Below are 24,035 nucleotides of genomic sequence, written 5' to 3'. Positions count from 1 at the left end.
TAAGTTGGCCCCTGACTGAACCTTTGATGTTGGCATTAGAGAAGTACAGGCTGGAGAAAGATAAAGGAAGTGTTAAAAGGGTTGTTGAAAGTGTTAAAGGTGTTTGAAGTTGAATGAGCAGGGAAAGAGGATGTAGGAATGTTAATAGTTCTGCCTCTGCCCGAGGCAGAGATCTTAAAATCATGGGTGTTAGCCCTTTAGGGCAAAGAGACCATGATCGGTCCGAGAGAGTTGTCACAGAAACAGAAAAGAGGTACACTCTTAAAACAACCTGAGTTCATGTGCGAGCTCAGATTGCTGATGGGACCGTTCAGGGAACTGTGGACAACTGCATTCCCCTGACCGACCCCCACTAAGACCCGAATCATCCTGAAAATCATGAACGGTTAAGTAAATACTAAAACCTGGATGAATTGGGAATTGAGAATATGCTTCCAACAAGGTCTAAAAGAAAGCCCTATGGAATTTTTGGACCAACTCTGAAATGTAATGAAAATAAATAAATAAATAAATAAATAAATAAAACAAAACGGTTTGGACCTGGCTTTGGAGGACAAATTGACTAGCCTTTTCCTAGGGTAATCAACCCCTGATTTCAACAGGAATAACGGGGACCTGGGGAATCTACCCTAGCGGATCCTCCACTGGTTATAATGAAGCTAGGGGAGGAATGGAAGTGAAATTTCTTATTGCTATGGGGCAACGTATTCAGTTCTAAATCAAGCATTAATGCCTTCACAGAATTATTATGTTAGGGTAAAAGGTGTGTCGTGGTTTAACCCGGCCGGCAGCTAAACACCACGCAGCTGTTCGCTCCCCCTCCCCCTCCCTCTCTGGGATGGGGGAGAGAAATGGAAAGTGAAGCCTGTGAGTTGAGATAAAGACAGTTAAATAAGACAAAATAATAATAATAATAATAATAATAATAATAATACAATGATGATAATAGTACCACTACTAATAATGTGTACAAACAAGTGATGCACAATGCAATTGCTCACCACCCGCTGACCGATGCCCAGCCTAACCCCGAGCAGTCCGGCCCCCTCCCCCTGGCTAGCCACCCCTATGTATTGTTTAGCCTGACGTCAGATGCTATGGAATACCCCTTTGGCTAGTTTGGGTCACCTGTCCTGGGTCTGTCCCCTCCCAGCTCTTACTGCACCCCCAGCCTGCCTGTTGGCAGGACAGAGCAAGAAGCTGAGATGTCCTTGGCTTGGTATAAGCATTGCTCTGCAACAATTGAAACATCGGGGTGTTATCAGCACTCTTCTCATCCTAAGCCAAAACATAGCATTCTCCCAGCTACTAGGAAGAAAATTAACTCTGTTCTAACTGAAACCAGGACAAGGTGTAACCAAAAAGGCTTATTTTTGTGAACCTTTGAAGTACAAATTAGGGAAACAATGGGGCATACACAGATTTTTATCTATGCCTAGCTCCTCATGGGCACTCTTAGGTAGAGATTTATTAGAGCAAGTAGGAGCAGAAATTGTCTTTGAAAAAGGGAAAATGGAATTAAGAACAGGAGAAGAACAACTAATAAATGTGTTAAGCTTGGCATTAATACAAACTGACCCTAAAAGTGAAATACCTTTAGAGATCACAGATCAAGTATGTCCAGGAGTTTGGGCTACCGAAGTCCCTGGAAGAGCTAAAAATGTGACCTTAATAATTATTAAATTAAAGCCAGGAGAGAAACCCGTTAAGGTTAAGTAATATCCTTTGAGGACAGAAGATAGGAAAGGAATTAAAGAGATAATTGATCAATTTTTACAGTATGGATTATTGATTGAATGCGAATCAGAATACAATGCACCCATATTGCCAATTAAAAAGGCAGATGAAAAAGCTATAGGCTAGTTCAGGATTTGAGGGCCATGAATAAAATCACTGAGGATATACATCCAGTAGTGGCAAACCCTTATACTTTGCTGACTAAATTAAAGAATAGTCAAGTCTGGTTTACCGTACTGGATTTAAAAGATGCCTTCTTCTGCCTAGGCTTAGCCACAGAAAGCCAAAACCTATTCGCCTTTGAATGGGAAAATCCCGATTCAGGCAGAAAGACGCAGCTTACGTGGACATTACTACCTCAAGGATTCAAGAATAGCCCCACTAATTTTGGAAACCAATTAGCAAGGGAACTCGAAACATGGATACCTCCGGACACTGAAGGTGCTTTGTTACAATATGTAGATGATCTCTTAATAGCTACCGAGACTAAAGGGAGTTGGATTCAATGGGCTATAAGTCGTCTTAATTTTCTGGGTTTAAATGGATATCAAGTCTCTTGACAGAAAGTCCAGCTGGCTCAACAAAGTGTGACCTATCTGGGATTTGACATTTCGGAAGGACAACGAGAACTAGGAACTGAACATAAGGAAGTCATTTGCCGGACTCCAGAACCTCAAATGGTAAAGGAGCTACAAAGCTTTTTAGGAATGACAGGTTGGTGTCGCCTTTGGATTTATAATTATGGACTATTGGTAAAGCCTCTATGTGAATTGATAAAGATTAACCAGTCAAAGTTAGTCTGGACTGGAGAAGCACAAAAAGTCTTTAAACAACTTCAACAAGAATTGATGATTTTGAAATATCAAGCAATATTGGTAGAACAGGACGACGTGGAAATTGTGATAATTCATATTGTGAATCTAGCCTCTTTTCTTAGTGATGCTCCGGCACAAGCTGTGATTCACGATTGTTTAGAAACTCTAGAGACTGTGTATTCCAGCCGACCAGACCTTAAGGAGGAGCCCATGGAAGACGCGGAAGAAACTTGGTTCACGGATGGGAGCAGTTTTGTTACGCAAAGACAACGTAAAGCTGGATATGCTATAACAACTACTCAGCAGGTAATCGAGTCTAAGCCTTTACCCCCTGGAACATCAGCTCAAAAGGCGGAGATAGTTGCTCTCACGAGAGCATTGGAACTGGCAGCGGGAAAAAGGGTAAATATTTGGACAGATTCTAAATATACATTCGGCGTGGTACATGCTCATGGAGCAATTTGGAAAGAACATGGATTGCTGACCGCTCAGTGAAAACACAAAGTATGCTGAAGAAATTTTAAAATTGTTAGAGGCTGTAAAACAACCAGAAAAGGTAGCTATCATGCATTGTCAGGGACACCAAAAGGGGAACACCGATTTTGAAATTGGAAAATCGATTGGCAGAGGCTAAGCAGGCAGCTGAAATAACTGAGGTGAAGGCATTGTCTTTGATACCAGACGGTAAAATCCAAACTATATCCAAATTATACAAAAGAAGACTTAAAATTAATTGAAGACTTGAAAGGTAAAATGAAACCAGATGGATGAGTATATTTAAAAGATAACCCCATAGTAATACCCTCTAGTTTGACATGGCCCATAGTTCTTACAGAACACAATAAAACGCATTGGGGAGCTGGCACACTGCATAAGAGCCTGAGTCAGACATTAGTGGGACGATATGATAAAACAAGTAACTCAACAATGTAGCATTTGCTTACACAATAACCCCAATACCAAGGATAGAATAAAATTTGGAATAATCGGTAAAGGAAATTATTCGGGGCAACAGTGGCAAATTGATTTTTCAGAACTCCCTAGAAAAGGGGGGTATCATTATTTACTGGTTCTGACTGACACGTTTTCAGGAAGGCCTGAAGCCTTTCCCTGTCGAACAACCAAAGCAAGAGAAGTGGTTAAAGTCTTGTTAAATGAAATAATACCATGCTTTGGGATTCTAGTAGCAATGTCTTCTGATAGAGTTTCACATTTTTGTGCACAAGTGGTAGACCAGATAAGTAAGATTCTAAAGATAGATTGGCAACTGCATACTCCTTATAGACCACAGGCAAGTGGACAGGTAGAAAAAATGAACCATTTAATTAAACAATAAATAGCTAAAATTGGATAAGAAGCTAATTTGTCATGGCCTCAATCCCTCCCTTTAGCATTACTTGGAATTAGAGTTAAACCTAGAATAAAAGGAAATTTGAGTCCCTTCAAAATCTTATATGGAAGGCCATAGCCATTTCTATTTAGTGGAGAGGACCTAACGCAGTTAGGATCAGAATATTTATATGCTTATATAACTGAACTTCAGAAACAATTAAATAAAGTACATACATTTGTTTTAGGGACCAGGGCTGGAGGGTTGGATCAACCAATCCACCCCTTTAAGCTCGGGGATTATATATATATAAAGACTTTTTCAGGACAACCCGTGCAGGAAAAATGGAAGGAAAGTGGATGGGACCACACCAAGTATTACTGACAACACACACCGCCATTAAGATTAAGAAGCAAGCAGCTTGGATCCACAATTCAAGGGTGAAGAAGGCCCCGGCGAGGATATGGACCACCACTCCAATTGGACCAACAAAATTACGGTTTTCCAGATCCTAATGATTGCAGGGGTGCGGTTCTCGGATTTGGGGTGGGCAACTTGGGATGAGAACTTACACCTGACCTTAATACAAACAATTTCTCAAGTAACTAATAAGACGAACTGTTGGGTATGCACCCATCTGCCACAGCATGGGAATAAGGGTGTATCGTTAATTGGGATTCCCTTGCCTGCAAACTTATCTTGGACTAATTTGTGGGAAAACACATCTTGGGGTCGAAAATATTAAGCAGTTTTGGAACTAGAAGCGAGTAGCTTCATGCCGTTAGAATCCTATTATGTATGTGTACAAAGCTGTAACCCGCCTAAGGGTATGGGAAAACAGCATTGTATAAATACGGATACTACTTATGTGGGAAATCAGACATCTTGTAATTGAACAATTGATATTAGTACGACTAGCGGCTGGGCAAATTCAACCAGCTGGACGGTTCCAGAAGGAAAAGGGTGGTATTGGCTATGCAATGATACAGCCCGTAAGGTCTTGCCTGAGAATTGGAAGGGAACTTGCACTCTTGGAGCGGTAGTCCCCAATATGACAGTACATGATGTAGTGCCTCGAGGTTACTTGAGAAATCATATCCGGAGAATCAGATGAAAAATTAACAATCCATTGGTAGAGAGACACACCCCTTTTCATAGTTTTGTGCGATGGTTTATCCCATGGTTAGGAGTGAGTGAATTGGAAAAGGCAATAGTTAATATTTCTGCAATTATAGAGAAGTTAGAAAACAAAATTCTGGATGCTATAAAGGCTCAACAAGAAGAGATATCTAGTTTATCACAGGTAGTATTCCAAAATCGGATGGCCCTAGACTTGTTACTGGCCACTCAAGGGGGAGTCTGTACAGTAATAAACACAAGTTGTTGTATGTATGTAGATCAGAGTGGAAGGATCTCTACCGACCTGGAAGAAATATGGAAGCAGACCAGGATCCTACATGAGATCAGTAAAGATGATCTTTCATGGAGTTTTAGTGAACTATGGACTAAGTTAACCTCCTGGTTGCCCAATTTCCAATGGTTGAAACAAGTATTCATTGCTCTAATCGTATTAGTAGTGTTAGGAATATTTGTGTGCATGTTGTTTAGATGCCTGCTTTGTTGTGTTACTGTAAATAAAGAAAGTATCTGATGCAAAAGAATTTGCATGGGAAAAGAAAAGGGGGGATTGATTAAGGAGGTATTGGGGAGGCAAGGACAATCCCCAGACAAGGACTGTATATCTCGAAACAAGACACTGGAACTCATGATAAGGAAGCGGCAGGCGGACAGAGAAACGAATGTAAGGACTATAACTCTCGAAACTGGACATTGGAATTCATTATAAAGATACAACAAACGGGAGAATTGGCAACAACCAGCTCTTGCAATTAAGAAACATGCCAATTCAGCAGATTCCTGACCAAAGGTGAAAAGTACACTGTGAGGAAGACTCGGGGTCTTCCTCCCAAAGACCCCTGCCCACGTCCCAAAGACCCCTGCCCACAATTCTTGGAAGGCTCTGCGCAGGCGCAAGGTGCCAAAAGGCTAATTAGCATGAGAAGCGAGGGAAGGCGGGGATAGGTAATGCGTATGTATAGGTGCTTGTAGAATATTGATAGATTGATTGTATAAATTCAAGACTGCTTTCTGCTTTGGGTATGCACGATAGGTGGAGAGATCCCCCGTGCATCCAGCGCTGCAATAAAGAATATACCACTTAAAGGAATTTCGGCTTCGATCTTTGAATCAATTTGGCGACCCAGATGGGACAACCTCTCTGCCGGACTGCAGGACCTGCTGGGAACAGGACTCCCTAGGGTACCCCCGGGATTTCCCGGAGGGACTCCTCGACTCACCGGATCACTGCGGAGGCAGACAAGGACCCCATCATTGTAAGTGAGTATATTCTTTATTCTGGTTTGGTTTTCTGGTAGACCGGTCATCTGGAACTGTCTGTAAGTCAGAAGGTGATCTTCTGCGAGGCAGTGTTTGGTATATACTTTGTGGTTAGCACCATAAGTACATGTTTGGGGACCTTAAGGAAGGAGCTCGCTTTAAGGTCCATCTGGAATTGTGTTGTCTATTTCGGTTTTCTGACTCATGGAGTATGGTATTTAACTCTGGTTATTGTTACTGCGATTTTGGCTATTTTCCTGGTGGTAATAGTAGGTTCGTGGCATTGTTATAAGAAAGATATCGTTACGGTGTTACACAGTTCGGTTTTCTGACTTATCGCATGTGGAATTTGACTCTGACTATTGTTACTGTGATTTTGGCAATATTGCTGGTAATAGTAGTTTTGTGACATCGCTACTGAAAGATATTGCGTGCCCGTAGTTTTGTGAGTGATACGTTTTGTGATACGCTTTTGTAAGTAACGTGTGTATTCTGAAAGTGTAAACTGGAAACTGGGGGGGGCAAACAAGCAGTGAAATTTTAAAGAAAAGTGTGTTAGGATGTGTTTTAAGTCACTGGAAGGATATTGTAGGATCTGCCGGTGGAAGTGTGAACAGGAAAACATTGATAAAATATCGTAATCAGTGGTGGCCGCTTTATAAGCTGGAATGTGGAGAAAAGTGGCCCCTAAATGGAACTTTAAACTATAATATTTTGCTACAGTTAATGTTGTTTTTTGAGAAGCAGAACAGGATGAAATGTTGTATACTGATGTTTCAGCATCTTGGTGGGAAAAGGTAGGGAATTAAGTTGGCCCCTGACTGAACCTTTGATGTTGGCATTAGAGAAGTACAGGCTGGAGAAAGATAAAGGAAGTGTTAAAAGGGTTGTTGAAAGTGTTAAAGGTGTTTGAAGTTGAATGAGCAGGGAAAGAGGATGTAGGAATGTTAATAGTTCTGCCTCTGCCCGAGGCAGAGATCTTAAAATCATGGGTGTTAGCCCTTTAGGGCAAAGAGACCATGATCGGTCCGAGAGAGTTGTCACAGAAACAGAAAAGAGGTACACTCTTAAAACAACCTGAGTTCATGTGCGAGCTCAGATTGCTGATGGGACCGTTCAGGGAACTGTGGACAACTGCATTCCCCTGACCGACCCCCACTAAGACCCGAATCATCCTGAAAATCATGAACGGTTAAGTAAATACTAAAACCTGGATGAATTGGGAATTGAGAATATGCTTCCAACAAGGTCTAAAAGAAAGCCCTATGGAATTTTTGGACCAACTCTGAAATGTAATGAAAATAAATAAATAAATAAATAAATAAAACAAAACGGTTTGGACCTGGCTTTGGAGGACAAATTGACTAGCCTTTTCCTAGGGTAATCAACCCCTGATTTCAACAGGAATAACGGGGACCTGGGGAATCTACCCTAGCGGATCCTCCACTGGTTATAATGAAGCTAGGGGAGGAATGGAAGTGAAATTTCTTATTGCTATGGGGCAACGTATTCAGTTCTAAATCAAGCATTAATGCCTTCACAGAATTATTATGTTAGGGTAAAAGGTGTGTCATGGTTTAACCCGGCCGGCAGCTAAACACCACGCAGCTGTTCGCTCCCCCTCCCCCTCCCTCTCTGGGACGGGGGAGAGAAATGGAAAGTGAAGCCTGTGAGTTGAGATAAAGACAGTTTAATAAGACAAAATAATAATAATAATAATAATAATAATAATAATAATAATAATAACAATAACAATAACAATAACAATAACAATAACAATAACAATAATACAATGATGATAATAGTACCACTACTAATAATGTGTACAAACAAGTGATGCACAATGCAATTGCTCACCACCCGCTGACCGATGCCCAGCCTAACCCCGAGCAGTCCGGCCCCCTCCCCCTGGCTAGCCACCCCTATGTATTGTTTAGCCTGACGTCAGATGCTATGGAATACCCCTTTGGCTAGTTTGGGTCACCTGTCCTGGGTCTGTCCCCTCCCAGCTCTTACTGCACCCCCAGCCTGCCTGTTGGCAGGACAGAGCAAGAAGCTGAGATGTCCTTGGCTTGCTATAAGCATTGCTCTGCAACAATTGAAACATCGGGGTGTTATCAGCACTCTTCTCATCCTAAGCCAAAACATAGCATTCTCCCAGCTACTAGGAAGAAAATTAACTCTGTTCTAACTGAAACCAGGACAAGGTGTAACCAAAAAGGCTTATTTTTGTGAACCTTTGAAGTACAAATTAGGGAAACAATGGGGCATACACAGATTTTTATCTATGCCTAGCTCCTCATGGGCACTCTTAGGTAGAGATTTATTAGAGCAAGTAGGAGCAGAAATTGTCTTTGAAAAAGGGAAAATGGAATTAAGAACAGGAGAAGAACAACTAATAAATGTGTTAAGCTTGGCACTAATACAAACTGACCCTAAAAGTGAAATACCTTTAGAGATCACAGATCAAGTATGTCCAGGAGTTTGGGCTACCGAAGTCCCTGGAAGAGCTAAAAATGTGACCTTAATAATTATTAAATTAAAGCCAGGAGAGAAACCCGTTAAGGTTAAGTAATATCCTTTGAGGACAGAAGATAGGAAAGGAATTAAAGAGATAATTGATCAATTTTTACAGTATGGATTATTGATTGAATGCGAATCAGAATACAATGCACCCATATTGCCAATTAAAAAGGCAGATGAAAAAGCTATAGGCTAGTTCAGGATTTGAGGGCCATAAATAAAATCACTGAGGATATACATCCAGTAGTGGCAAACCCTTATACTTTGCTGACTAAATTAAAGAATAGTCAAGTCTGGTTTACCGTACTGGATTTAAAAGATGCCTTCTTCTGCCTAGGCTTAGCCACAGAAAGCCAAAACCTATTCGCCTTTGAATGGGAAAATCCCGATTCAGGCAGAAAGACGCAGCTTACGTGGACATTACTACCTCAAGGATTCAAGAATAGCCCCACTAATTTTGGAAACCAATTAGCAAGGGAACTCGAAACATGGATACCTCCGGACACTGAAGGTGCTTTGTTACAATATGTAGATGATCTCTTAATAGCTACCGAGACTAAGGGGAGTTGGATTCAATGGACTATAAGTCGTCTTAATTTTCTGGGTTTAAATGGATATCAAGTCTCTTGACAGAAAGTCCAGCTGGCTCAACAAAGTGTGACCTATCTGGGATTTGACATTTCGGAAGGACAACGAGAACTAGGAACTGAACATAAGGAAGTCATTTGCCGGACTCCAGAACCTCAAATGGTAAAGGAGCTACAAAGCTTTTTAGGAATGACAGGTTGGTGTCGCCTTTGGATTTATAATTATGGACTATTGGTAAAGCCTCTATGTGAATTGATAAAGATTAACCAGTCAAAGTTAGTCTGGACTGGAGAAGCACAAAAGGTCTTTAAACAACTTAAACAAGAATTGATGATTTTGAAATATCAAGCAATATTGGTAGAACAGGACGACGTGGAAATTGTGATAATTCATATTGTGAATCTAGCCTCTTTTCTTAGTGATGCTCCGGCACAAGCTGTGATTCACGATTGTTTAGAAACTCTAGAGACTGTGTATTCCAGCCGACCAGACCTTAAGGAGGAGCCCATGGAAGACGCGAAAGAAACTTGGTTCACGGATGGGAGCAGTTTTGTTACGCAAAGACAACGTAAAGCTGGATATGCTATAACAACTACTCAGCAGGTAATCGAGTCTAAGCCTTTACCCCCTGGAACATCAGCTCAAAAGGCGGAGATAGTTGCTCTCACGAGAGCATTGGAACTGGCAGCGGGAAAAAGGGTAAATATTTGGACAGATTCTAAATATACATTCGGCGTGGTACATGCTCATGGAGCAATTTGGAAAGAACATGGATTGCTGACCGCTCAGTGAAAACACAAAGTATGCTGAAGAAATTTTAAAATTGTTAGAGGCTGTAAAACAACCAGAAAAGGTAGCTATCATGCATTGTCAGGGACACCAAAAGGGGAACACCGATTTTGAAATTGGAAAATCGATTGGCAGAGGCTAAGCAGGCAGCTGAAATAACTGAGGTGAAGGCATTGTCTTTGATACCAGACGGTAAAATCCAAACTATATCCAAATTATACAAAAGAAGACTTAAAATTAATTGAAGACTTGAAAGGTAAAATGAAACCAGATGGATGAGTATATTTAAAAGATAACCCCATAGTAATACCCTCTAGTTTGACATGGCCCATAGTTCTTACAGAACACAATAAAACGCATTGGGGAGCTGGCACACTGCATAAGAGCCTGAGTCAGACATTAGTGGGACGATATGATAAAACAAGTAACTCAACAATGTAGCATTTGCTTACACAATAACCCCAATACCAAGGATAGAATAAAATTTGGAATAATCGGTAAAGGAAATTATTCGGGGCAACAGTGGCAAATTGATTTTTCAGAACTCCCTAGAAAAGGGGGGTATCATTATTTACTGGTTCTGACTGACACGTTTTCAGGAAGGCCTGAAGCCTTTCCCTGTCGAACAACCAAAGCAAGAGAAGTGGTTAAAGTCTTGTTAAATGAAATAATACCATGCTTTGGGATTCTAGTAGCAATGTCTTCTGATAGAGTTTCACATTTTTGTGCACAAGTGGTAGACCAGATAAGTAAGATTCTAAAGATAGATTGGCAACTGCATACTCCTTATAGACCACAGGCAAGTGGACAGGTAGAAAAAATGAACCATTTAATTAAACAATAAATAGCTAAAATTGGATAAGAAGCTAATTTGTCATGGCCTCAATCCCTCCCTTTAGCATTACTTGGAATTAGAGTTAAACCTAGAATAAAAGGAAATTTGAGTCCCTTCAAAATCTTATATGGAAGGCCATAGCCATTTCTATTTAGTGGAGAGGACCTAACGCAGTTAGGATCAGAATATTTATATGCTTATATAACTGAACTTCAGAAACAATTAAATAAAGTACATACATTTGTTTTAGGGACCAGGGCTAGAGGGTTGGATCAACCAATCCACCCCTTTAAGCTCGGGGATTATATATATATAAAGACTTTTTCAGGACAACCCGTGCAGGAAAAATGGAAGGAAAGTGGATGGGACCACACCAAGTATTACTGACAACACACACCGCCATTAAGATTAAGAAGCAAGCAGCTTGGATCCACAATTCAAGGGTGAAGAAGGCCCCGGCGAGGATATGGACCACCACTCCAATTGGACCAACAAAATTACGGTTTTCCAGATCCTAATGATTGCAGGGGTGCGGTTCTCGGATTTGGGGTGGGCAACTTGGGATGAGAACTTACACCTGACCTTAATACAAACAATTTCTCAAGTAACTAATAAGACGAACTGTTGGGTATGCACCCATCTGCCACAGCATGGGAATAAGGGTGTATCGTTAATTGGGATTCCCTTGCCTGCAAACTTATCTTGGACTAATTTGTGGGAAAACACATCTTGGGGTCGAAAATATTAAGCAGTTTTGGAACTAGAAGTGAGTAGCTTCATGCCGTTAGAATCCTATTATGTATGTGTACAAAGGTGTAACCCGCCTAAGGGTATAGGAAAACAGCATTGTATAAATACGGATACTACTTATGTGGGAAATCAGACATCTTGTAATTGAACAATTGATATTAGTACGACTAGCGGCTGGGCAAATTCAACCAGCTGGACGGTTCCAGAAGGAAAAGGGTGGTATTGGCTATGCAATGATACAGCCCGTAAGGTCTTGCCTGAGAATTGGAAGGGAACTTGCACTCTTGGAGCGGTAGTCCCCAATATGACAGTACATGATGTAGTGCCTCGAGGTTACTTGAGAAATCATATCCGGAGAATCAGATGAAAAATTAACAATCCATTGGTAGAGAGACACACCCCTTTTCATAGTTTTGTGCGATGGTTTATCCCATGGTTAGGAGTGAGTGAATTGGAAAAGGCAATAGTTAATATTTCTGCAATTATAGAGAAGTTAGAAAACAAAATTCTGGATGCTATAAAGGCTCAACAAGAAGAGATATCTAGTTTATCACAGGTAGTATTCCAAAATCGGATGGCCCTAGACTTGTTACTGGCCACTCAAGGGGGAGTCTGTACAGTAATAAACACAAGTTGTTGTATGTATGTAGATCAGAGTGGAAGGATCTCTACCGACCTGGAAGAAATATGGAAGCAGACCAGGATCCTACATGAGATCAGTAAAGATGATCTTTCATGGAGTTTTAGTGAACTATGGAATAAGTTAACCTCCTGGTTGCCCAATTTCCAATGGTTGAAACAAGTATTCATTGCTCTAATCGTATTAGTAGTGTTAGGAATATTTGTGTGCATGTTGTTTAGATGCCTGCTTTGTTGTGTTACTGTAAATAAAGAAAGTATCTGATGCAAAAGAATTTGCATGGGAAAAGAAAAGGGGGGATTGATTAAGGAGGTATTGGGGAGGCAAGGACAATCCCCAGACAAGGACTGTATATCTCGAAACAAGACACTGGAACTCATGATAAGGAAGCGGCAGGCGGACAGAGAAACGAATGTAAGGACTATAACTCTCGAAACTGGACATTGGAATTCATTATAAAGATACAACAAACGGGAGAATTGGCAACAACCAGCTCTTGCAATTAAGAAACATGCCAATTCAGCAGATTCCTGACCAAAGGTGAAAAGTACACTGTGAGGAAGACTCGGGGTCTTCCTCCCAAAGACCCCTGCCCACGTCCCAAAGACCCCTGCCCACAATTCTTGGAAGGCTCTGCGCAGGCGCAAGGTGCCAAAAGGCTAATTAGCATGAGAAGCGAGGGAAGGCGGGGATAGGTAATGCATATGTATAGGTGCTTGTAGAATATTGATAGATTGATTGTATAAATTCAAGACTGCTTTCTGCTTTGGGTATGCACGATAGGTGGAGAGATCCCCCGTGCATCCAGCGCTGCAATAAAGAATATACCACTTAAAGGAATTTCGGCTTCGATCTTTGAATCAATTTGGCGACCCAGATGGGACAACCTCTCTGCCGGACTGCAGGACCTGCTGGGAACAGGACTCCCTAGGGTACCCCCGGGATTTCCCGGAGGGACTCCTCGACTCACCGGATCACTGCGGAGGCAGACAAGGACCCCATCATTGTAAGTGAGTATATTCTTTATTCTGGTTTGGTTTTCTGGTAGACCGGTCATCTGGAACTGTCTGTAAGTCAGAAGGTGATCTTCTGCGAGGCAGTGTTTGGTATATACTTTGTGGTTAGCACCATAAGTACATGTTTGGGGACCTTAAGGAAGGAGCTCGCTTTAAGGTCCATCTGGAATTGTGTTGTCTATTTCGGTTTTCTGACTCATGGAGTATGGTATTTAACTCTGGTTCTTGTTACTGCGATTTTGGCTATTTTCCTGGTGGTAATAGTAGGTTCGTGGCATTGTTATAAGAAAGATATCGTTACGGTGTTACACAGTTCGGTTTTCTGACTAATCGCATGTGGAATTTGACTCTGACTATTGTTACTGTGATTTTGGCAATATTGCTGGTAATAGTAGTTTTGTGACATCGCTACTGAAAGATATTGCATGCCCGTATTTTTGTGAGTGATACGTTTTGTGATACGCTTTTGTAAGTAACGTGTGTATTCTGAAAGTGTAAACTGGAAACTGGGGGGGGCAAACAAGCAGTGAAATTTTAAAGAAAAGTGTGTTAGGATGTGTTTTAAGTCACTGGAAGGATATTGGAGGATCTGCCGGTGGAAGTGTGAACAGGAAAACATTGATAAAATATCGTAATCAGTGGTGGCCGCTTTATAAGCTGGAATGTGGAGAAAAGTGGCCCCTAAATGGAACTTTAAACTATAATATTTTGCTACAGTTAATGTTGTTTTTTGAGAAGCAGAACAGGATGAAATGTTGTATACTGATGTTTCAGCATCTTGGTGGGAAAAGGTAGGGAATTAAGTTGGCCCCTGACTGAACCTTTGATGTTGGCATTAGAGAAGTACAGGCTGGAGAAAGATAAAGGAAGTGTTAAAAGGGTTGTTGAAAGTGTTAAAGGTGTTTGAAGTTGAATGAGCAGGGAAAGAGGATGTAGGAATGTTAATAGTTCTGCCTCTGCCCGAGGCAGAGATCTTAAAATCATGGGTGTTAGCCCTTTAGGGCAAAGAGACCATGATCGGTCCGAGAGAGTTGTCACAGAAACAGAAAAGAGGTACACTCTTAAAACAACCTGAGTTCATGTGCGAGCTCAGATTGCTGATGGGACCGTTCAGGGAACTGTGGACAACTGCATTCCCCTGACCGACCCCCACTAAGACCCGAATCATCCTGAAAATCATGAACGGTTAAGTAAATACTAAAACCTGGATGAATTGGGAATTGAGAATATGCTTCCAACAAGGTCTAAAAGAAAGCCCTATGGAATTTTTGGACCAACTCTGAAATGTAATGAAAATAAATAAATAAATAAATAAATAAAACAAAACGGTTTGGACCTGGCTTTGGAGGACAAATTGACTAGCCTTTTCCTAGGGTAATCAACCCCTGATTTCAACAGGAATAACGGGGACCTGGGGAATCTACCCTAGCGGATCCTCCACTGGTTATAATGAAGCTAGGGGAGGAATGGAAGTGAAATTTCTTATTGCTATGGGGCAACGTATTCAGTTCTAAATCAAGCATTAATGCCTTCACAGAATTATTATGTTAGGGTAAAAGGTGTGTCGTGGTTTAACCCGGCCGGCAGCTAAACACCACGCAGCTGTTCGCTCCCCCTCCCCCTCCCTCTCTGGGATGGGGGAGAGAAATGGAAAGTGAAGCCTGTGAGTTGAGATAAAGACAGTTAAATAAGACAAAATAATAATAATAATAATAATAATAATAATAATACAATGATGATAATAGTACCACTACTAATAATGTGTACAAACAAGTGATGCACAATGCAATTGCTCACCACCCGCTGACCGATGCCCAGCCTAACCCCGAGCAGTCCGGCCCCCTCCCCCTGGCTAGCCACCCCTATGTATTGTTTAGCCTGACGTCAGATGCTATGGAATACCCCTTTGGCTAGTTTGGGTCACCTGTCCTGGGTCTGTCCCCTCCCAGCTCTTACTGCACCCCCAGCCTGCCTGTTGGCAGGACAGAGCAAGAAGCTGAGATGTCCTTGGCTTGGTATAAGCATTGCTCTGCAACAATTGAAACATCGGGGTGTTATCAGCACTCTTCTCATCCTAAGCCAAAACATAGCATTCTCCCAGCTACTAGGAAGAAAATTAACTCTGTTCTAACTGAAACCAGGACAAGGTGTAACCAAAAAGGCTTATTTTTGTGAACCTTTGAAGTACAAATTAGGGAAACAATGGGGCATACACAGATTTTTATCTATGCCTAGCTCCTCATGGGCACTCTTAGGTAGAGATTTATTAGAGCAAGTAGGAGCAGAAATTGTCTTTGAAAAAGGGAAAATGGAATTAAGAACAGGAGAAGAACAACTAATAAATGTGTTAAGCTTGGCACTAATACAAACTGACCCTAAAAGTGAAATACCTTTAGAGATCACAGATCAAGTATGTCCAGGAGTTTGGGCTACCGAAGTCCCTGGAAGAGCTAAAAATGTGACCTTAATAATTATTAAATTAAAGCCAGGAGAGAAACCCGTTAAGGTTAAGTAATATCCTTTGAGGACAGAAGATAGGAAAGGAATTAAAGAGATAATTGATCAATTTTTACAGTATGGATTATTGATTGAATGCGAATCAGAATACAATGCACCCATATTGCCAATTAAAAAGGCAGATGAAAAAGCTATAGGCTAGTTCAGGATTTGAGGGCCATAAATAAAATCACTGAGGATATACATCCAGTAGTGGCAAACCCTTATACTTTGCTAACTAAATTAAAGAATAGTCAAGTCTGGTTTACCGTACTGGATTTAAAAGATGCCTTCTTCTGCCTAGGCTTAGCCACAGAAAGCCAAAACCTATTCGCCTTTGAATGGGAAAATCCCGATTCAGGCAGAAAGACGCAGCTTACGTGGACATTACTACCTCAAGGATTCAAGAATAGCCCCACTAATTTTGGAAACCAATTAGCAAGGGAACTCGAAACATGGATACCTCCGGACACTGAAGGTGCTTTGTTACAATATGTAGATGATCTCTTAATAGCTACCGAGACTAAAGGGAGTTGGATTCAATGGGCTATAAGTCGTCTTAATTTTCTGGGTTTAAATGGATATCAAGTCTCTTGACAGAAAGTCCAGCTGGCTCAACAAAGTGTGACCTATCTGGGATTTGACATTTCGGAAGGACAACGAGAACTAGGAACTGAACATAAGGAAGTCATTTGCCGGACTCCAGAACCTCAAATGGTAAAGGAGCTACAAAGCTTTTTAGGAATGACAGGTTGGTGTCGCCTTTGGATTTATAATTATGGACTATTGGTAAAGCCTCTATGTGAATTGATAAAGATTAACCAGTCAAAGTTAGTCTGGACTGGAGAAGCACAAAAAGTCTTTAAACAACTTCAACAAGAATTGATGATTTTGAAATATCAAGCAATATTGGTAGAACAGGACGACGTGGAAATTGTGATAATTCATATTGTGAATCTAGCCTCTTTTCTTAGTGATGCTCCGGCACAAGCTGTGATTCACGATTGTTTAGAAACTCTAGAGACTGTGTATTCCAGCCGACCAGACCTTAAGGAGGAGCCCATGGAAGACGCGGAAGAAACTTGGTTCACGGATGGGAGCAGTTTTGTTACGCAAAGACAACGTAAAGCTGGATATGCTATAACAACTACTCAGCAGGTAATCGAGTCTAAGCCTTTACCCCCTGGAACATCAGCTCAAAAGGCGGAGATAGTTGCTCTCACGAGAGCATTGGAACTGGCAGCGGGAAAAAGGGTAAATATTTGGACAGATTCTAAATATACATTCGGCGTGGTACATGCTCATGGAGCAATTTGGAAAGAACATGGATTGCTGACCGCTCAGTGAAAACACAAAGTATGCTGAAGAAATTTTAAAATTGTTAGAGGCTGTAAAACAACCAGAAAAGGTAGCTATCATGCATTGTCAGGGACACCAAAAGGGGAACACCGATTTTGAAATTGGAAAATCGATTGGCAGAGGCTAAGCAGGCAGCTGAAATAACTGAGGTGAAGGCATTGTCTTTGATACCAGACGGTAAAATCCAAACTATATCCAAATTATACAAAAGAAGACTTAAAATTAATTGAAGATTTGAAAGGTAAAATGAAACCAGATGGATGAGTATATTTAAAAGATAACCCCATAGTAATACCCTCTAGTTTGACATGGCCCATAGTTCTTACAGAACACAATAAAACGCATTGGGGAGCTGGCACACTGCATAAGAGCCTGAGTCAGACATTAGTGGGACGATATGATAAAACAAGTAACTCAACAATGTAGCATTTGCTTACACAATAACCCCAATACCAAGGATAGAATAAAATTTGGAATAATCGGTAAAGGAAATTATTCGGGGCAACAGTGGCAAATTGATTTTTCAGAACTCCCTAGAAAAGGGGGGTATCATTATTTACTGGTTCTGACTGACACGTTTTCAGGAAGGCCTGAAGCCTTTCCCTGTCGAACAACCAAAGCAAGAGAAGTGGTTAAAGTCTTGTTAAATGAAATAATACCATGCTTTGGGATTCTAGTAGCAATGTCTTCTGATAGAGTTTCACATTTTTGTGCACAAGTGGTAGACCAGATAAGTAAGATTCTAAAGATAGATTGGCAACTGCATACTCCTTATAGACCACAGGCAAGTGGACAGGTAGAAAAAATGAACCATTTAATTAAACAATAAATAGCTAAAATTGGATAAGAAGCTAATTTGTCATGGCCTCAATCCCTCCCTTTAGCATTACTTGGAATTAGAGTTAAACCTAGAATAAAAGGAAATTTGAGTCCCTTCAAAATCTTATATGGAAGGCCATAGCCATTTCTATTTAGTGGAGAGGACCTAACGCAGTTAGGATCAGAATATTTATATGCTTATATAACTGAACTTCAGAAACAATTAAATAAAGTACATACATTTGTTTTAGGGACCAGGGCTAGAGGGTTGGATCAACCAATCCACCCCTTTAAGCTCGGGGATTATATATATATAAAGACTTTTTCAGGACAACCCGTGCAGGAAAAATGGAAGGAAAGTGGATGGGACCACACCAAGTATTACTGACAACACACACCGCCATTAAGATTAAGAAGCAAGCAGCTTGGATCCACAATTCAAGGGTGAAGAAGGCCCCGGCGAGGATATGGACCACCACTCCAATTGGACCAACAAAATTACGGTTTTCCAGATCCTAATGATTGCAGGGGTGCGGTTCTCGGATTTGGGGTGGGCAACTTGGGATGAGAACTTACACCTGACCTTAATACAAACAATTTCTCAAGTAACTAATAAGACGAACTGTTGGGTATGCACCCATCTGCCACAGCATGGGAATAAGGGTGTATCGTTAATTGGGATTCCCTTGCCTGCAAACTTATCTTGGACTAATTTGTGGGAAAACACATCTTGGGGTCGAAAATATTAAGCAGTTTTGGAACTAGAAGTGAGTAGCTTCATGCCGTTAGAATCCTATTATGTATGTGTACAAAGGTGTAACCCGCCTAAGGGTATAGGAAAACAGCATTGTATAAATACGGATACTACTTATGTGGGAAATCAGACATCTTGTAATTGAACAATTGATATTAGTACGACTAGCGGCTGGGCAAATTCAACCAGCTGGACGGTTCCAGAAGGAAAAGGGTGGTATTGGCTATGCAATGATACAGCCCGTAAGGTCTTGCCTGAGAATTGGAAGGGAACTTGCACTCTTGGAGCGGTAGTCCCCAATATGACAGTACATGATGTAGTGCCTCGAGGTTACTTGAGAAATCATATCCGGAGAATCAGATGAAAAATTAACAATCCATTGGTAGAGAGACACACCCCTTTTCATAGTTTTGTGCGATGGTTTATCCCATGGTTAGGAGTGAGTGAATTGGAAAAGGCAATAGTTAATATTTCTGCAATTATAGAGAAGTTAGAAAACAAAATTCTGGATGCTATAAAGGCTCAACAAGAAGAGATATCTAGTTTATCACAGGTAGTATTCCAAAATCGGATGGCCCTAGACTTGTTACTGGCCACTCAAGGGGGAGTCTGTACAGTAATAAACACAAGTTGTTGTATGTATGTAGATCAGAGTGGAAGGATCTCTACCGACCTGGAAGAAATATGGAAGCAGACCAGGATCCTACATGAGATCAGTAAAGATGATCTTTCATGGAGTTTTAGTGAACTATGGACTAAGTTAACCTCCTGGTTGCCCAATTTCCAATGGTTGAAACAAGTATTCATTGCTCTAATCGTATTAGTAGTGTTAGGAATATTTGTGTGCATGTTGTTTAGATGCCTGCTTTGTTGTGTTACTGTAAATAAAGAAAGTATCTGATGCAAAAGAATTTGCATGGGAAAAGAAAAGGGGGGATTGATTAAGGAGGTATTGGGGAGGCAAGGACAATCCCCAGACAAGGACTGTATATCTCGAAACAAGACACTGGAACTCATGATAAGGAAGCGGCAGGCGGACAGAGAAACGAATGTAAGGACTATAACTCTCGAAACTGGACATTGGAATTCATTATAAAGATACAACAAACGGGAGAATTGGCAACAACCAGCTCTTGCAATTAAGAAACATGCCAATTCAGCAGATTCCTGACCAAAGGTGAAAAGTACACTGTGAGGAAGACTCGGGGTCTTCCTCCCAAAGACCCCTGCCCACGTCCCAAAGACCCCTGCCCACAATTCTTGGAAGGCTCTGCGCAGGCGCAAGGTGCCAAAAGGCTAATTAGCATGAGAAGCGAGGGAAGGCGGGGATAGGTAATGCGTATGTATAGGTGCTTGTAGAATATTGATAGATTGATTGTATAAATTCAAGACTGCTTTCTGCTTTGGGTATGCACGATAGGTGGAGAGATCCCCCGTGCATCCAGCGCTGCAATAAAGAATATACCACTTAAAGGAATTTCGGCTTCGATCTTTGAATCAATTTGGCGACCCAGATGGGACAACCTCTCTGCCGGACTGCAGGACCTGCTGGGAACAGGACTCCCTAGGGTACCCCCGGGATTTCCCGGAGGGACTCCTCGACTCACCGGATCACTGCGGAGGCAGACAAGGACCCCATCATTGTAAGTGAGTATATTCTTTATTCTGGTTTGGTTTTCTGGTAGACCGGTCATCTGGAACTGTCTGTAAGTCAGAAGGTGATCTTCTGCGAGGCAGTGTTTGGTATATACTTTGTGGTTAGCACCATAAGTACATGTTTGGGGACCTTAAGGAAGGAGCTCGCTTTAAGGTCCATCTGGAATTGTGTTGTCTATTTCGGTTTTCTGACTCATGGAGTATGGTATTTAACTCTGGTTCTTGTTACTGCGATTTTGGCTATTTTCCTGGTGGTAATAGTAGGTTCGTGGCATTGTTATAAGAAAGATATCGTTACGGTGTTACACAGTTCGGTTTTCTGACTAATCGCATGTGGAATTTGACTCTGACTATTGTTACTGTGATTTTGGCAATATTGCTGGTAATAGTAGTTTTGTGACATCGCTACTGAAAGATATTGCATGCCCGTATTTTTGTGAGTGATACGTTTTGTGATACGCTTTTGTAAGTAACGTGTGTATTCTGAAAGTGTAAACTGGAAACTGGGGGGGGCAAACAAGCAGTGAAATTTTAAAGAAAAGTGTGTTAGGATGTGTTTTAAGTCACTGGAAGGATATTGGAGGATCTGCCGGTGGAAGTGTGAACAGGAAAACATTGATAAAATATCGTAATCAGTGGTGGCCGCTTTATAAGCTGGAATGTGGAGAAAAGTGGCCCCTAAATGGAACTTTAAACTATAATATTTTGCTACAGTTAATGTTGTTTTTTGAGAAGCAGAACAGGATGAAATGTTGTATACTGATGTTTCAGCATCTTGGTGGGAAAAGGTAGGGAATTAAGTTGGCCCCTGACTGAACCTTTGATGTTGGCATTAGAGAAGTACAGGCTGGAGAAAGATAAAGGAAGTGTTAAAAGGGTTGTTGAAAGTGTTAAAGGTGTTTGAAGTTGAATGAGCAGGGAAAGAGGATGTAGGAATGTTAATAGTTCTGCCTCTGCCCGAGGCAGAGATCTTAAAATCATGGGTGTTAGCCCTTTAGGGCAAAGAGACCATGATCGGTCCGAGAGAGTTGTCACAGAAACAGAAAAGAGGTACACTCTTAAAACAACCTGAGTTCATGTGCGAGCTCAGATTGCTGATGGGACCGTTCAGGGAACTGTGGACAACTGCATTCCCCTGACCGACCCCCACTAAGACCCGAATCATCCTGAAAATCATGAACGGTTAAGTAAATACTAAAACCTGGATGAATTGGGAATTGAGAATATGCTTCCAACAAGGTCTAAAAGAAAGCCCTATGGAATTTTTGGACCAACTCTGAAATGTAATGAAAATAAATAAATAAATAAATAAATAAAACAAAACGGTTTGGACCTGGCTTTGGAGGACAAATTGACTAGCCTTTTCCTAGGGTAATCAACCCCTGATTTCAACAGGAATAACGGGGACCTGGGGAATCTACCCTAGCGGATCCTCCACTGGTTATAATGAAGCTAGGGGAGGAATGGAAGTGAAATTTCTTATTGCTATGGGGCAACGTATTCAGTTCTAAATCAAGCATTAATGCCTTCACAGAATTATTATGTTAGGGTAAAAGGTGTGTCGTGGTTTAACCCGGCCGGCAGCTAAACACCACGCAGCTGTTCGCTCCCCCTCCCCCTCCCTCTCTGGGATGGGGGAGAGAAATGGAAAGTGAAGCCTGTGAGTTGAGATAAAGACAGTTAAATAAGACAAAATAATAATAATAATAATAATAATAATAATAATACAATGATGATAATAGTACCACTACTAATAATGTGTACAAACAAGTGATGCACAATGCAATTGCTCACCACCCGCTGACCGATGCCCAGCCTAACCCCGAGCAGTCCGGCCCCCTCCCCCTGGCTAGCCACCCCTATGTATTGTTTAGCCTGACGTCAGATGCTATGGAATACCCCTTTGGCTAGTTTGGGTCACCTGTCCTGGGTCTGTCCCCTCCCAGCTCTTACTGCACCCCCAGCCTGCCTGTTGGCAGGACAGAGCAAGAAGCTGAGATGTCCTTGGCTTGGTATAAGCATTGCTCTGCAACAATTGAAACATCGGGGTGTTATCAGCACTCTTCTCATCCTAAGCCAAAACATAGCATTCTCCCAGCTACTAGGAAGAAAATTAACTCTGTTCTAACTGAAACCAGGACAAGGTGTAACCAAAAAGGCTTATTTTTGTGAACCTTTGAAGTACAAATTAGGGAAACAATGGGGCATACACAGATTTTTATCTATGCCTAGCTCCTCATGGGCACTCTTAGGTAGAGATTTATTAGAGCAAGTAGGAGCAGAAATTGTCTTTGAAAAAGGGAAAATGGAATTAAGAACAGGAGAAGAACAACTAATAAATGTGTTAAGCTTGGCACTAATACAAACTGACCCTAAAAGTGAAATACCTTTAGAGATCACAGATCAAGTATGTCCAGGAGTTTGGGCTACCGAAGTCCCTGGAAGAGCTAAAAATGTGACCTTAATAATTATTAAATTAAAGCCAGGAGAGAAACCCGTTAAGGTTAAGTAATATCCTTTGAGGACAGAAGATAGGAAAGGAATTAAAGAGATAATTGATCAATTTTTACAGTATGGATTATTGATTGAATGCGAATCAGAATACAATGCACCCATATTGCCAATTAAAAAGGCAGATGAAAAAGCTATAGGCTAGTTCAGGATTTGAGGGCCATAAATAAAATCACTGAGGATATACATCCAGTAGTGGCAAACCCTTATACTTTGCTAACTAAATTAAAGAATAGTCAAGTCTGGTTTACCGTACTGGATTTAAAAGATGCCTTCTTCTGCCTAGGCTTAGCCACAGAAAGCCAAAACCTATTCGCCTTTGAATGGGAAAATCCCGATTCAGGCAGAAAGACGCAGCTTACGTGGACATTACTACCTCAAGGATTCAAGAATAGCCCCACTAATTTTGGAAACCAATTAGCAAGGGAACTCGAAACATGGATACCTCCGGACACTGAAGGTGCTTTGTTACAATATGTAGATGATCTCTTAATAGCTACCGAGACTAAAGGGAGTTGGATTCAATGGGCTATAAGTCGTCTTAATTTTCTGGGTTTAAATGGATATCAAGTCTCTTGACAGAAAGTCCAGCTGGCTCAACAAAGTGTGACCTATCTGGGATTTGACATTTCGGAAGGACAACGAGAACTAGGAACTGAACATAAGGAAGTCATTTGCCGGACTCCAGAACCTCAAATGGTAAAGGAGCTACAAAGCTTTTTAGGAATGACAGGTTGGTGTCGCCTTTGGATTTATAATTATGGACTATTGGTAAAGCCTCTATGTGAATTGATAAAGATTAACCAGTCAAAGTTAGTCTGGACTGGAGAAGCACAAAAAGTCTTTAAACAACTTCAACAAGAATTGATGATTTTGAAATATCAAGCAATATTGGTAGAACAGGACGACGTGGAAATTGTGATAATTCATATTGTGAATCTAGCCTCTTTTCTTAGTGATGCTCCGGCACAAGCTGTGATTCACGATTGTTTAGAAACTCTAGAGACTGTGTATTCCAGC

This window comes from Aythya ferina, assembly GCF_964211825.1.
Source record: "Aythya ferina genome assembly, contig: HAP1_SCAFFOLD_70, whole genome shotgun sequence".
Classification (NCBI taxonomy): domain Eukaryota; kingdom Metazoa; phylum Chordata; class Aves; order Anseriformes; family Anatidae; genus Aythya; species Aythya ferina.
Note: the sequence above shows the minus strand (reverse complement) of the source record.